This window comes from Cricetulus griseus, chromosome 6 (genome assembly GCF_003668045.3).
Source record: "Cricetulus griseus strain 17A/GY chromosome 6, alternate assembly CriGri-PICRH-1.0, whole genome shotgun sequence".
NCBI classification, from domain to species: Eukaryota; Metazoa; Chordata; class Mammalia; order Rodentia; family Cricetidae; genus Cricetulus; species Cricetulus griseus.
The window spans coordinates 144,801,219-144,815,399 of NC_048599.1; the positions used below are offsets into that span (position 1 = coordinate 144,801,219).

Sequence of the window (14,181 nt, forward strand, 5' to 3'; positions counted from 1 at the left end):
CCCCCGTTCCTCCCTCTTCCATCTGATCCCTCCTATTCCCATCCCCACCCATCCCCAGGCTCCCACAAAATCTATTCTATTTCCTCTTCCTAGGGAGAGCCATGCATTTCTCCTAGACCTCTCCTATTTATCTAACTTCTCCAGGTCTGTGGATTATAGTGTGGTTATTCTTTACTTAACAGCTAATATCCACTTATAAATGAGTACACATTAGGTTTGTCTTTCTGGGTCTGGATTGCCTCACTCAGAATGATTTGTTTTTCTGGTTCCATCCATTTGCCTGCAAATTTCATGATGTCATTTTTTTTCTAACAACTGAGTAATGCTATATTACGTAAATATATATTTTATCCATTTTCAGTTGGATAGATTGTTTCCAATTTCTGGCTATTATGAATAAAGCTGTTCTGAACATAGTTGAACAAGTGTCCTTGTGGTAGGATGGACATCTTTCGTGTATATGTCCAAGAGTGGTATAGCTGGATCTTGAGGTAGACTGACTCCCAATTTTCAGAGGAACCACCACATTGATTTTTATGTTGCTGGATGTTATGTTTATGATTTTAGTTGCTGGATGAGTTTGCATTCCCACCAGTAATAGAGTGCTCCCCTTGCTCCACATCCTCTCCAGCATGAGCTGTCACTCGTGCATTGATCTTAGCAGGTGTAAGTTGTAATCTCAATGTAGTTTTGATGTGCATTTCCCTGGAGACTAAGGATGTTGAACATTTCTTTAAGTGTTTCTCATCCATTTGAAATTCCTCTAATGAGAATTAGAACCGTACCCCATTTTTAATTGGATTGTTTGGTTGGTTGATGTCTAGTTTCTTGAGTTCTTTATATATATATATATATATCAGATGTGGAGTTGGTGAAAATCTTTTGCCATTTTGTCCTACTGATGGTGTCCTTTGCCTTACAGAAGCTTTTCAGTTTCATGAGATTCCATTTATTAGTTGTTGATCTTTGTGCCTGTGCTATCGCTGTTCTGTTTAGGATGTTGTCTCCTGTGACAATGCGTTCAAGGCTATTTCTCACTTCTTCTATCAGGTTCAGTGTGTCTATTTTATGTTGAGGTCTTTGATCCACTTGGACTAGAGTTTTGTGTAGGGTGATAATTATGAATCTCTTTACATTCTTCTACATGCAGACATCAAGTTAGAGCAGCACCATTTGTTGAAGAAGCTTTCTTTTTTTCCCCCATTGTGTGTTTCTGGCTTCTTTAGCAAAAATCAGGTGTTGACAGGTGTGTAGATTTATGTCTGGGTCTTTAATTCAATTCCATTGATCACCATATCTGTTTTTATGTCAATAACAAGCAGTTTTTATTTCTATTGTTCTGTAGTACAGTTTGAAATCTGGGGTGGTAATACCTCTGGAAGTTCCTTTATTGTTCAGGATTGTTTTAGCTATCCTGTTTTTTTTTTTTTTTTCATAAGAAGTTGAGTATTGTCTTTTCAACGTCTGTAAAGAATTTTGTTGGAATTTTGATGGGGATTGTGTTGAATCTGTACATTGCTTTTAGTATGATGGTCATTTTTACCATGTTAATTGTACTGAATCATGAGCATGGGAGATATTTCCATTTCCTGATATCTTCTTAATTTCTTCCTTTAAAGACTTGAAGTTTTTGTCATATAAGTCTTTCACTTGCTTTGTAATGGTTACCCCAGGATATTTTATATTGTTTGTGGTTATTGTGAAGGGTGTTGTTTCCCTGATTTCTTTCTCAGTCCATTTGTCATTTGTATATAAGAAGGCTATTGATTTTTTTGAGATAATCTTGTATCCAGCCATACCACTAAAGGTGTTTATCAGCTGTGGGAGTTCCCTGATAGAATTTTTGGGTTGCTTATGTATACTATCATATCATCTGCAAATAATGATACTTTGATTTCTTCCTTTCCAATTTGTATCCCCCTTGATCTCTTTCAGTTTTCTTATTGCTCTAGCTAGAACTTCAAGTACCATATTGAATAGGTAAGGAGAGAGTGGACAGACTTGCCTTGTCATAATTTGTAGAAATGTTTTGAGTTTCTCTCCATTTAATTTGATGTTGGTTATAGGCTTACTGTAAATTGTCTTTATGATGTTTAGGTATGTCCCTTGTATCCCAATATATCCAAGACTTTAATCATGAAAGGTGTTGGATTTTATCAAAGGCTTTTTTGGCCTATATTGAGATGATCATTTTTTCTTTCAGTTTGTTTATATGGTGGATTACATTGACTGATTTTCAAATATTGAATCATCCCTACGTCTCTTGGATAAAGCGTACTTGATCATGGTAGATAATCTCTTTGATGTGTTCTTGGATTTGGTTTGCAAGCATTCTGTTGATTATTTTTGTATCTATGTTCATAAGGGAAATTAGCACAGAATTCTACCAGACTTTCAAAGAAGAGTTAACAGCAATATTACTCAAATCATTCCACAAAATAGAAACAGAAGGAACATTGCCAAAATCATTTTATGAGGCCAAGTCACCCTGATACTCAAACCATACAAAGACTCAACAGAGAAAGAATTGCAGAAAGCACTTTTAACCAGTGAACCATTATCTCCAGCTCCAAGATCATGCAATTTTAAAATAAATACAATCCACTGCAGATAAAGTATGTGTGTGTGTGTGGGGGGGAGTGGGTAGCCCATTAGCTACCATCTGTGTGACCATAGGCAAACTAACTAGCCTTTAGAATCTCAGTGATCATGTCTGTAAAGTGGGGGTGCCCATCTACATCTCTGTGGGTCTTGTGAGATTTCAATTAGTTTGCATATACAAAGCACCCAAAAGACCACTGACATTGCTATGACTAGCAAGAAGGCCTCTGGTGCTCTTGTCAGGACCAGTTTGGGTGGGAGTAAGAAGGGCAACATCAGAAGAAGTGAGGAGGGAAGTCATAGAACTGGTGTGTGGTTCATGACAAGAACTCAGTGTAGTTGAAATTTATTCCCTATGTAATGGAAGCATATTCACATCTATCAAGCCAGCCCAGTTTTAAATGTTTTAAAAGACTGCAGGACAGTGAAAACTGCAACTGACCAAAAGTGGAGGCCAAGAAGCACACTGCCCTCTAAGTATCTGTTTTCATTAAGAGGGTAAAATAACTCATTTCAGCTATTACTTATGTCTAACAGAAGTAAGTAGGGGTATGAAACTGTGGGCCTTTCTGGTACATGGATCATGTTAGGGGACATTGGAATGAATGTGTGCACACTGTGAAGACAATGCTGTGCCCTGAGTCAGGAGAAAGCTAAAAGAAGAGGGTTGTAGGCTAAGGGCAACAAGTCCCATGATGTCTGCCAGAGGCCAGTTAATAATCAAGTAAACACCTTCATTTCTAAGAGCCCGCAACTCTGTTTTCAGAGTCTATATGAAGAAAGGTTGGCAAAAGGCATCTCCCTACTCATTGTTCAACAGCACCATAAGAAGTAAGAGTGCGGTTCTCACTCTGCATGTTCATGGCACAACGTCAAGTTCTACAAATTTGATAGCAGACCTACATAAACTCAGAAGAAAATGTGGACCTTTTCTAAAACTCTCAGAGCTGAGAAAAGTATTTTCTCATTTGATCAGTATGCAAGGCAATCACATCACATATTTCTGTCAACTCAAAGATCTGCTTTTTAGGGGCTGCAGAGATGACAGAGGACCCACATAGGGCAGCTCACAACCACCTGTAACTCCAGTTTCAGGGTCCTGGATGCCCTCTCTGGCCTCTGCTGGTACTGCATGTATTTAGTACAGACAAGTAGGCACATACACACACATATAAACAATTTTAAAAAAATATTTGCTTATGGTCACAACTGATGATCCACACTGCTAAACTCTGATCTGCAAGTGGACACAGGCATGCCGTGGACGTGTGAAGGAGAGAACACACAAGACACAAATGGGGAGGGGCACAAAGTTACAACCAAACAGGCAATATGAAAGACTGTTCAGAGGTAAACGAAAACTGCCACAACCAAGGCAGCAAGCTGTTCTACTCCAATTCCTGCACTTTGAAGAATCAACCAAATAACCAAAGTGTTTGCAGTTTGTAACTCTGGTTATGAAAAACAAACTGTGATACACAGATCACAATTTGAAAGTATCTCTTAAAGTAGAGCAGGGAACCACATCCCACCACTGAAAGGACCACAATGCAAAAGACCACCACACAAGCTGTAGGAGCCAGAGATGGAGTTGAGCCAAGGTGGCTACAGAAGCAGAGGATGGCACAAAGGCTCAGAGAGCATGGCCTGAGGAGAAAAACTAGGACACACAGGAGGGAAGATCTGTGGCCTCAGGGATGTCATGAGTGACCCACAACCCACAGAAAGTACAGCGCAGGTTCTGGCACCTCTAGTTTGGAGAGTGGAGATCATACTATGGATCTGCTGCCTGGAGGTAGAATTCCTGAGGCTGGCATCATCTGGTATTCTGATGTGGTGTGTGTGCAGCTACTGGTACAGTTTGTGTTCCAGATATCTGTGTCATTACCAGATCTTGGTGATCAAGATGGTCACCAAAAGACTAGTCCGGTGGTGTGCTAACTAATGATTTGTTTGTACTGGAAAAATGAGTCATCGAATCATACCATTAAGAAAAGTAGGATGGTGGTTGGGACAACAAGAGCAAAGTCATTTTATATACCAGACAAGTGTCAATGGGAGACAGAAGGACTTTGCTGTTCAGGGTTAGATGCAGAAAATGCATTTTTGTTTATGTCCTACCTTATGTTTTAAAGAGGATTTGAAGCAGCTTATGGAAATATATCTTATTCAAAGGATAAAATTAGACATAGAACACACAAGGGAATATCAGATGTGGGTAATTATTCTGAAAACAAGAGGGTAACGTTTGTTATAAGAGGCAAATCTCAAAAACAGCTCTGAGATTCCTTGAAGCCACTGCAAAGGAAGAAACCCCTTCTCTCTCAGAGATCTTCCTGCTAGCAGATCGACAGTGAATTTGCTTCTAAGGAGAAGTGGCTACTTTTTGGTCCTAAGAAAGAAATTTTCTCTTAGATCTTATTAAAAGAGACACTGACAGACAAAAAAAATTCTCAGTAGCCTTCTGAAAGACACTCTATGTTCTACTTGGCTGGTTTTCACTGTCTATCACAGGAAGTTAAAGGCACAATGCCAGGGCACAGACCAAGAAATGCAGGTCTGAGGCAAGACAGGCTAAGTGTGTTCCTAGCTGCTGTCTGGCCAGGTTCGATTCAGGAATGAAATTTAAAGCATTTAAAGTGCAGACATCTCCTGAGGGTAACTCCTGGACAAAAAATAGCTTGAAATTATACCTTTGAGCTCTGCTGATTAAGGGCACTGGTGGTTGCTCTCACAGTGGACATTTTTCTGAGAAAACAGCCTGTAGGCAGCAAGACTGTAAGGATGGAGGATTGTAGACTAGTAGCCAAAAGTCAGTCTCAAAAAAAAAAAAAAAAAAAAAAAAAGGTTTTATTTATGCGTGGGTGTGTGCCTGCCTGCTTGTCTAAATATGTACCACATGCATGCAGTGCCCAGAGAGGCCAGAAGAGGGTGCAGGAGCCTTGGAACTGGAGTAACAGTTGTGAGGTGTGACTGACAGATTGTGATGAGCTTCTAGATTAAGACACAGACCTGGGTTTAAATGTCACCTCTGGCAAGTATTAGCTGTGGAACCTCAGACCATCAGTGCATGGGACCCATTCAGAACTCACATATTTTCTGAGCATCCAAGGGAAGAGGCACAGCCAAACAACACCTACCTCATCTGGTTGTCTGTAAATATTCAATATGCAGCTGCACCTCAAATAGCTCAGCACAGCACATGGTAAGAATTTAATAAATGTTAGAACTAATAATACCAACAGTAAAATGATAGCCACAACAGAAGACATCTGGCTTCATGCTCATGTTAACATGCTGAAGAAGATCACTCCAGTGCTACACTCAGAAAATAGCCTGGTAAAATCTCAAAGTCAGCAAGACTGATCATCCACAAAGGTGGGCTAGATCATGTTAAGTTGCTGGTGAATACTCCAAGATAGATGTGTGCCTTGAGGTCCCTCAGGGAGCTGACCTCTGCATAGGATTCAGTCACAACCCTGATACACTGGAGAACATCTGTCCAAATGAGGATTTTAGTTGTAGAATGTTTAATTCCTGATATTCCTGAGGGAGATATGCTGTTACCTTTTCTAATTTTTCAATTTGGTCATGGCACATGGAATATGATTTTGTCCATAAAATGCCCATAAAAACAGAAGGCACTGCCATCTCCAAATGGAGAACAAAATTGTTCTGTTAGGGATGCTGAAGCAGCAGCTAAGTTACTCATTAGCAGAGGATCTTCTCTGTTGAACAGTCCTCTGAATGCTGTTTATATTTATGCCTGAGCAAAAATACAAATGACTCCTCACCAAATTGGGGGGGGGGTTGGTGAAAGCTTTGTCAGAAAAGTGCTTGCTATGTGAGCACGGGGATCCGAGTTTGATCCCTGGAAGCCATGTTTAAAAAGCCAGGCAGTGGTGGTACATGCCTATAATCCCTGTATTCAGGAGGCAGAGGCAGGTGGATCTCTGTGAGTTTGAGGCTAGCCTGGTCTACAGGGCAAGTCCCAGGATAGTCTCCAAAGCTACAGAGAAACCCTGTCTCAGAAAAAAAAAAAAGGCTAGGCACCCAACAAGATGTTTTATGTTATCAAGTAAACCCTCTAGTGCAGAGAAGTTATATCTTGCTGAGTCACTGGCCACGGGGATCCAATATGCACCCCTACCCCAAACATCATAGGCTATTGTCAAGGGTTTTGGTTTCTCTCTACAACCTAATGGTAAAGTCCTATTGCTGAGGGCACTACTTAGTTATGTCTTAGAATATGGAGAAATGGAGCTGGTGCTGAACTAGAAGCTTCATCCCCAATGATGAAGGCTGGAACGTACTTTACACACTACTGGAGGGAGAAGTAATCATCAGGGTTACCTAGCTACAACCCCTCTGACCTGCATGAGCAACCGCTCTACAAGATATACTGGTGTAACTAACAGTGGCACAAATGTTATGGTTCTGACCGACCACTTGTTTTGTTTGTTTAATATTGGGTTTAAGGCCCACTTCATGAGATGGAACCCATACCTGGACACTGCTAAAGTGGTCAAGAATGCAAGACTAGACAGGTCATGGGCCCTAGGGGAAAACCTACTATGGTTACTCTGCTGGAGGAACAGCAATAACATGAGAAATCTACAACTGGACAACGTGCAACGATTGGAAGATTTCTCAGCCTTAAGTGGGATGTTTTTACCAACCCCCCCCCCACCTCCAGGCTCAGAGATATATACAGATGGATGACGCCAAGGAACCAGTGTCTCTGGATACAACAGGGTTGAAGCACATACAAATTCGAAGAGACTGTGGCCACACACACAAGGCCGGCACTGTTCAGAGCAGACAAAAGCCCAGCATTGAGGGAAGGATGTAGACACCAAGTCCTGCCCTTAACCAAGAAACTATTTGCATTTGATACCTGCTTGGAAAGAGAAAAACCAGTTTTCTCCAATTGAATGTCATTAAGTATATCAACCACCTTCTAGGGCAAGCCCCATACCCAGGAGTAGTTGGCCAACACAAAATAGACTTCATTTGTGTATATATATATATATATATATATATAATATATATATATATATATGTGTGTGTGTGTGTGTGTGTGTGTGTGTGTGTGTGTGTGTGTGTGTGTGCGCGCGTGCGTGTGTGCGTGCGTGCGTGCGTGTGTTTTCTGTTTTGTTTTGGTATATTTTATCTTATTGTTGTTTTTTTTTTGCTTTGATTTTTAACTTTTTTTTGCTTTTGTTTTTTGGCAGAGAGAAAAAAGAACATGATGTTGGGTGGACAGGGAAGTGGAGAGAATCTGGGAAGGAGTTGGGGAAGAAGAAAGAATATGCTCAAGATATATTGTCTAATTTTTATAATAATCATAATCAGAATAATAATGGTAATAAAGCTGATGATGGTATCATTTGCTTGTGATTCCCATTCCTACCTCTCAATAGACGGAAGCAGAAGGAGTCTTGGGGTTTCCTGGCTGGTCAGCCTAGACTAAATGTTGAGTTCCAGGCCAAGTGAGAGACCCTGTCTCAAAAAGCAAGAAGTGTAGAACCTGAGGAATGACACCTGATGTTGACCTATGGCTTCTACACACACACACACACACACACACACACACACACCCCAACACCAATACCACCACCACCAACAACAATAAGAAACCTTTGAGGATCTTCCAATATGAAAATTTATAAATTCCAAACAAGCTCATTACTAACCAACCATTCAGACAGCACATGTGCCAGGCATCTTTTGAGGCCACTCTGAGTTCCTAACAACAAAATCTTGCTGCCTTCAGAAGTAAGCACCACTCTGCTTCTTGACTGCACAATGGAGCAGCATGTATACACAGAGTGTGAGCTCACCCATTAAGACATGCAAGTCAAAGGAACGGACAATAGTCCAGCCTGACTTATGCTAATCTGAAATCACTTGCCCATGGTGATGTCCCAGAAACAACAAGAGGCAGGGGTGCATGGCAATCTGCAGCTAACAGACCTGAGTGCAGGGGTTCATGGCAATCATCTGCAGTTGACTGACCTGAGTGCAGGGGTGCATGGCAATCTGCAGCTGGCAGACCTGAGTGCAGGGGTGCATGGCAATCTGCAGCTGGCGGACCTGAGTGCAGGGGTGCATGGCAATCTGCAGCTGGGCTGACCTGAGTGCAGGGGTGCATGACAATCTGCAGCTGGCTGACCTGAGCAGAGGTCTATATTGTGCTCATACCATTTATCACTTCTACCGCATCAGTTTCCTGTCTATCCTGTCAAAGGGCATGAACAGATCAATAAAAGCTACAAACCATCTTTTGCTGTTGCTGACAGATTTCGATAGAAAGTGATGAGGGGTGGTTGATGGTGTAATAGCTGTGCCTTGCTTGGACTGTTGCCAGGAGAGACTGGACTTGCAATCCACCAGGAAGGAAAATGGCATATGTTAATGCAGAATACATAGCAAGCTAATGAGTCTGTGTTGGTGGTGGTCAAACAGGCTTGGTTTATCTTTTCCTTTACTTGTTTTTCATGGGTTAGCCTGTCCTCTAGTTCCTCTCAAGTCAGAACACTTATTCAATCAGTATTATTAAGTGACTAATGCTATTATTGTGCCTAGTGCTAGGGTTATATGAGCAAATAAATGGCCAAGATTCCTATTTGGGGTGGGCTTAATAATTTGTATCTATACTTAAGGGATTAATAGAAAGTGGCAGGAATAAGAAAGAGTCCACTAGTAGAGGAAGAAAAATTCATGAGACACTTAAACAATCTACTGCATGAGAGAATTCTGTTGATCTGTGGGGTTGAGGTGGTATTCCAGTACAGACTCTGCGTGAGTATGCATGCGTATGCGTGTGTGTGTGTGTGTGTGTGTGTGTGTGTGTGTGTGTCTAAGCATCTCTATGTGCATGCATGGAGGCCAGAGGATGACATCAGTGTCTTCCTCTATAACTCACTATTTTAGTTTCTGAGACAGGGTTTCTTACTGGATCATCGACTGGCTAGTGAGCAAGCCCTCAGGTTCCACCTGTCCCTGTTCCCCAGTGTTATGGTTATAGGTGTGTGCTGCCACACCTATTCTGAGGTGCTTGAGGAGATGAACACAGCTCCTCAGGTGTGTACAGCAAGCATTCTGCCTACTGAGCTACCTCCGCAGTCCATGTCTACTCTTCTTTAAACTGACTCTGTCTATCCTCCTCAGGGATAATCTTCCCTCTCCACAAACTTTGTTGAAGGAATGGTTCTAGAACACTAACTTTGTACCAAATGACCCCACTACTCTGCCACATCCCAACCCAAGAGGAACCAATCCATGATTCTCTATTTGAAATCTGAAACTCAAGTTCAAGAAATGAAGAGACTATGTTGGGAATTAAGAGTTGGAACCTATGTGACCCAGGGATATTGGGTCACATAAGACTGACACCAATTTAATGATAAAATTTATGAAAAATGAAATACGGTGCTAAATTAAAGAACAACAGGGATCAACGTGGACTGGGGGTGGGCTTTGAAAAGATGGCAGTAAGCTTGGGCCATGCAAAGCACTAGGGAAATCCTTGCAGAAAACAAGCACAGAGGTCCGGGGCATGAAGAACTGAAGCCATTCTAGAGATCAGTGATGTCAGACATCAAAGCATGCAGAGAAAAAGCAAGGTGAAATATGGGTAAGGGTCAATAGTCCAGAATGAACCACAAAGGCAATTAAGAAGGAAAAGACTTCATAGTCCCCATATTCTAGAATATTATTATGTCCTAAGAAAGGCATATAGACCAATGAGAAGAAAAAAACCCAAATTAACTTAATACATGGTCAACCAATGTTTTAAAGAGTGCTGTGACATATATCATAAAAGGGAGGACAGTCTTCATCCATTGGTGCTGGGAGTGCTCACCACTCACACTTACATAGAGACCAAATCAAAGATACGTAACTATAAAACTCTTCAAAGTAAGCCTGGAGAAGGCAGAGGCAGCTGCAGAGAGATGAGTGGAACAGAGAAGAGAGGGAAGGATGAGGTGTCATATGGATGGAGAAAACAGCTTTCCTGTCCCTGGGGGCCCAGCTATGATGGGAATGTCCTTCTGTAAGCTATGAATATGTGTTTCTTTTATTGGTTGATGAATAAAGCTGTTTTGGCCAATGAACAGACAGAATTTAGCTAGGAGGGAATCCCAAAGAAAGAGGCAAGGAAAGAAAGAGAAAGGACAGATGCCATGTAGCAGCCAGGAGTCAAAAAGCCTGGGAATCACAGGTAAGCAAAGACCACATGGAGATACACAGATTAATAGAAATGGACTAATAATCAAGAGAGATCTAGCCAGAAAGAAGCCTAAGCCATTGGCTAAATAACTGTAACTGATATTAAATCTCAGAGTGGTTATTTCATTAAGTGGCTGCGGGACCTGGTGGGTGGAGAGAAAACCAGTCCAGTGGAACTGAGACAGATGGAGAAAGTCTCCTCTTACATCCCTCACTTTATTCCAGTGAGACTTGCCTAGAGACTTCCGGCAAGTTACTCCGCAGTAGAATCAGACTGAATGCACAGCTCACCCACATGCTTCCATGAACGGAGACAAGCACTGGGGACCACCAGGGGAAAAGCCTGGGGACAGGACACGAAGTGTGAGGCAGTTGCTTTCTGAAGCTGGACCACCACTCTTTGAGAGCTGACACATTGACTTCTCTTTCTCCACTCCCTCTGAGAACCCAGCCCGTTGCCTGCCACATGGTAGGAAATGAAAACTTGCTGAGAGATGTCTGAAGAATCCTGGGGGGTGTCTACAGGGAACCAGGTTTCCAGATTCTTAAGAAATTTACATCCAACTAACACCTGTGGAATGAAGTACTGAATCTACCCTCACTACTGATCTGAATGGCCACACCTGGTTCTGTCCAAAGGCTTCTATAACTGTGTTGTTTCAAGCCAACATGTAGGCTAAATTTTAAATTTTTTGGTACCCTTCTCTGAAGTCTGAGTTCTGTGGTCTCAACAGTCTTCATCACACAAGGTTAAGAAAAGCTAGAACATACACATCAGTTGTTTTTTTCAACCACACAGCAAGTCATCATATATGGATATTTCACATGAGTAGGTTCAGCCAACTGCATGGAAAATATTAGGGGAAAACTGTGTCTGCAATGAACATGTGTGGACTGTTTTCTTGCTATTCTCTACCACGCAGTAACCGCTGATCTCTGGCGGTTGTATTGTATTAGACATCACGAGTGCCCAGAGGTGACTTAATGCATAAGGAGGGTGTATGTCAGATACATACAAAAACGCTGCCTTATGTCAGGGACTTCAACATCCTTAGATTTTAGTATCCAAGGGAGTCCTGGAACCAATCCCTCAATAGATACCAAATGTATTGTATTACTCCGAGGTGAGAGAAAACATCACCTTTCTTTCAAAAACATGAAGTAGCAATTTCAGTGATCCTTAGACCCCAAAGTTGGGGTTCTTTTCATTTTATCTTTTTCAGTCATTTCATCTTTCTCAGTCATGACCTCAGTGCAGAGGTCATTTTTGATATGAAAAAACTAGGCACAATGCAATTTTATAAAAGGAAAGAAACTGTTACACAAAGAGTGGTTCAACACTAAGTTGGACTGTCACACCCAAATCAAAATAGTGACTGTGAAGATGACATGCACAAAAGACATTTATAAAACAGTTTAATGGAAAATAATGTAAAAATAAGTGCATGATTTTATTACAACCATGTAAAAGTGAAGTTTGTAGACTTAAAGATCAGAGGGGCTGAAATGAAAACACTTGCTACAAAATAGGAATATTGTCCATGGAATTTTAAAATACACTTAAATGTTAATTAAAATAGTCATTTACTTATTTTTATATGTATGAGTATTTTGCCTGCATATATGTCTGTGCCCATGGAGGTCAGAAGAGGGAGTTGGATCCCCTGGAACAGGAATTACAGAAAACTGTGAGCCACCACATGGGTGTTGGGACTTGAACCTGGGTCCTTTGGAATAATAGCAAGTTCTCTTAACCTGAGTCATCTCTCAGCCATATTTAAATTTTGTCTTATCATATTTTAAGAGGACACGGACACGGACATGGACACACACACACACACACACACACACACACACACACACACACACACACACAGCTCCAGAGAGAAGTTTTGGACACACACACACACACACACACACACACACACACACACACACACACACACACGCACACACAGCTCCAGAGAGAAGTTATGAACAATGGATTGAGGAGCTTGCTTCCTCATCAAGTTGGAGATGACTGGTGACTAGTCAGATTCGTGAATGCAGGCCTTGCAGGTGTGTTCTGGGGTCAACAACATCAATGGCAATCCCGGAACGTGACTGTGGGTAACTCTGTTGCACTGTAGCTCAGCAGCCTGTGTTTTGATAGCTTTCCTGCTGACTCTGGTGTCTGTTCAGCTCACCTGCTGCTCTTCTGGTATTCTGTGATCTCCACAAATCTGTAGAGAAATGTTATTTCTCCAAGCATGACCCTCCCTGTGTACTAGGGCTCCAGACTACTTGGACCCAGGCCAGTCTTCATCTAACTGTGAAAGTTCTACTTCTGTTATTGAATTTCAGCTTCACGGCTGTGGCAGGGTAACATGCTAAGTGCTGGGTGTCATTGTCTTATCCTCACAGCAAAGTTATAGAAGAAAATGTTAGTATACCTATTCTATGGATGAGAAAACTGAGGACAAGAAGTGTTCAAGATCATGTCAGTAGTGAATGATGAAACAAGAAAGACTTCGAGCATATGCAGTGAAGTCAAGTCACTTTATTGATGACTGGTAACAGATATGTGGAGATGTGACCCAAAGCCTGCTTTCTTTGTCACTACTCCCTGCTGCCTTACCTCTGTTAGGCAGTGCCATTTGTTCATGTCTACCCACATCTGCCATCTATTCTTTGCCACCCCCATATCCTACTGTCCTTATGAGGCCTACCATGCCATCTCCCTGAGGTTCCTTGCTAGGGTGGGGGGGGCTCTCTCCCTGCTCTTAGCTCCTATCATGTTATATCTCTCTATTTAGCTCTTCCTACTCTGAATTATACTCATGCCCAGGCTCTTATATGTTGACAATGACTGACAGAACAGGCACTGAGTCAATCCATGTGCTTTGATGTGGCTATACTCAATCTTTACATGATGTTTGGAATCTGCTCAGTCCCTTAAGAACAAAGACCAAACCTTTTATTTTATGCTTGCAAGATACTAAGCTCTGGGCCAGGTACACAGTCTAATTTATTATATATGCTTGGAATCAAATAGAGGGCCACTGGTACTCAACTCAGGTATAAGCTGCTCTCCTAGTTAAACCCTGTAACGATGCAGCTTATATTAACAGTGGGTATCTGGCTACTATGCTAGTAGACAGAAACAACTCATTTTTAATTAACAGAATAGTAGAGTTAATGTCCTTAATTGTGATCAGTAATAATCAGTATAGTTTATAAGCACATTTTCTGAAACTGGTTCAAATCCCATGCAATTGGAAGACTAAATCACAATGCTATCTTTAAAAACTAAGTCTATCAATGCTTTCATTTTCCCTCTTTAAGAATATACACCCTAAAATTCCT

The 14,181-nt window shown here is 41.5% G+C and overlaps 1 protein-coding gene across 2 annotated transcripts in view; it reads right to left on the reverse strand.

Moving 5' to 3' along the window:
- Positions 1 to 14,181, reverse strand: part of Garnl3 (GTPase activating Rap/RanGAP domain like 3) — a 157,801-nt gene that overhangs the window by 104,213 nt on the left and 39,407 nt on the right. The window lies entirely within an intron of this gene.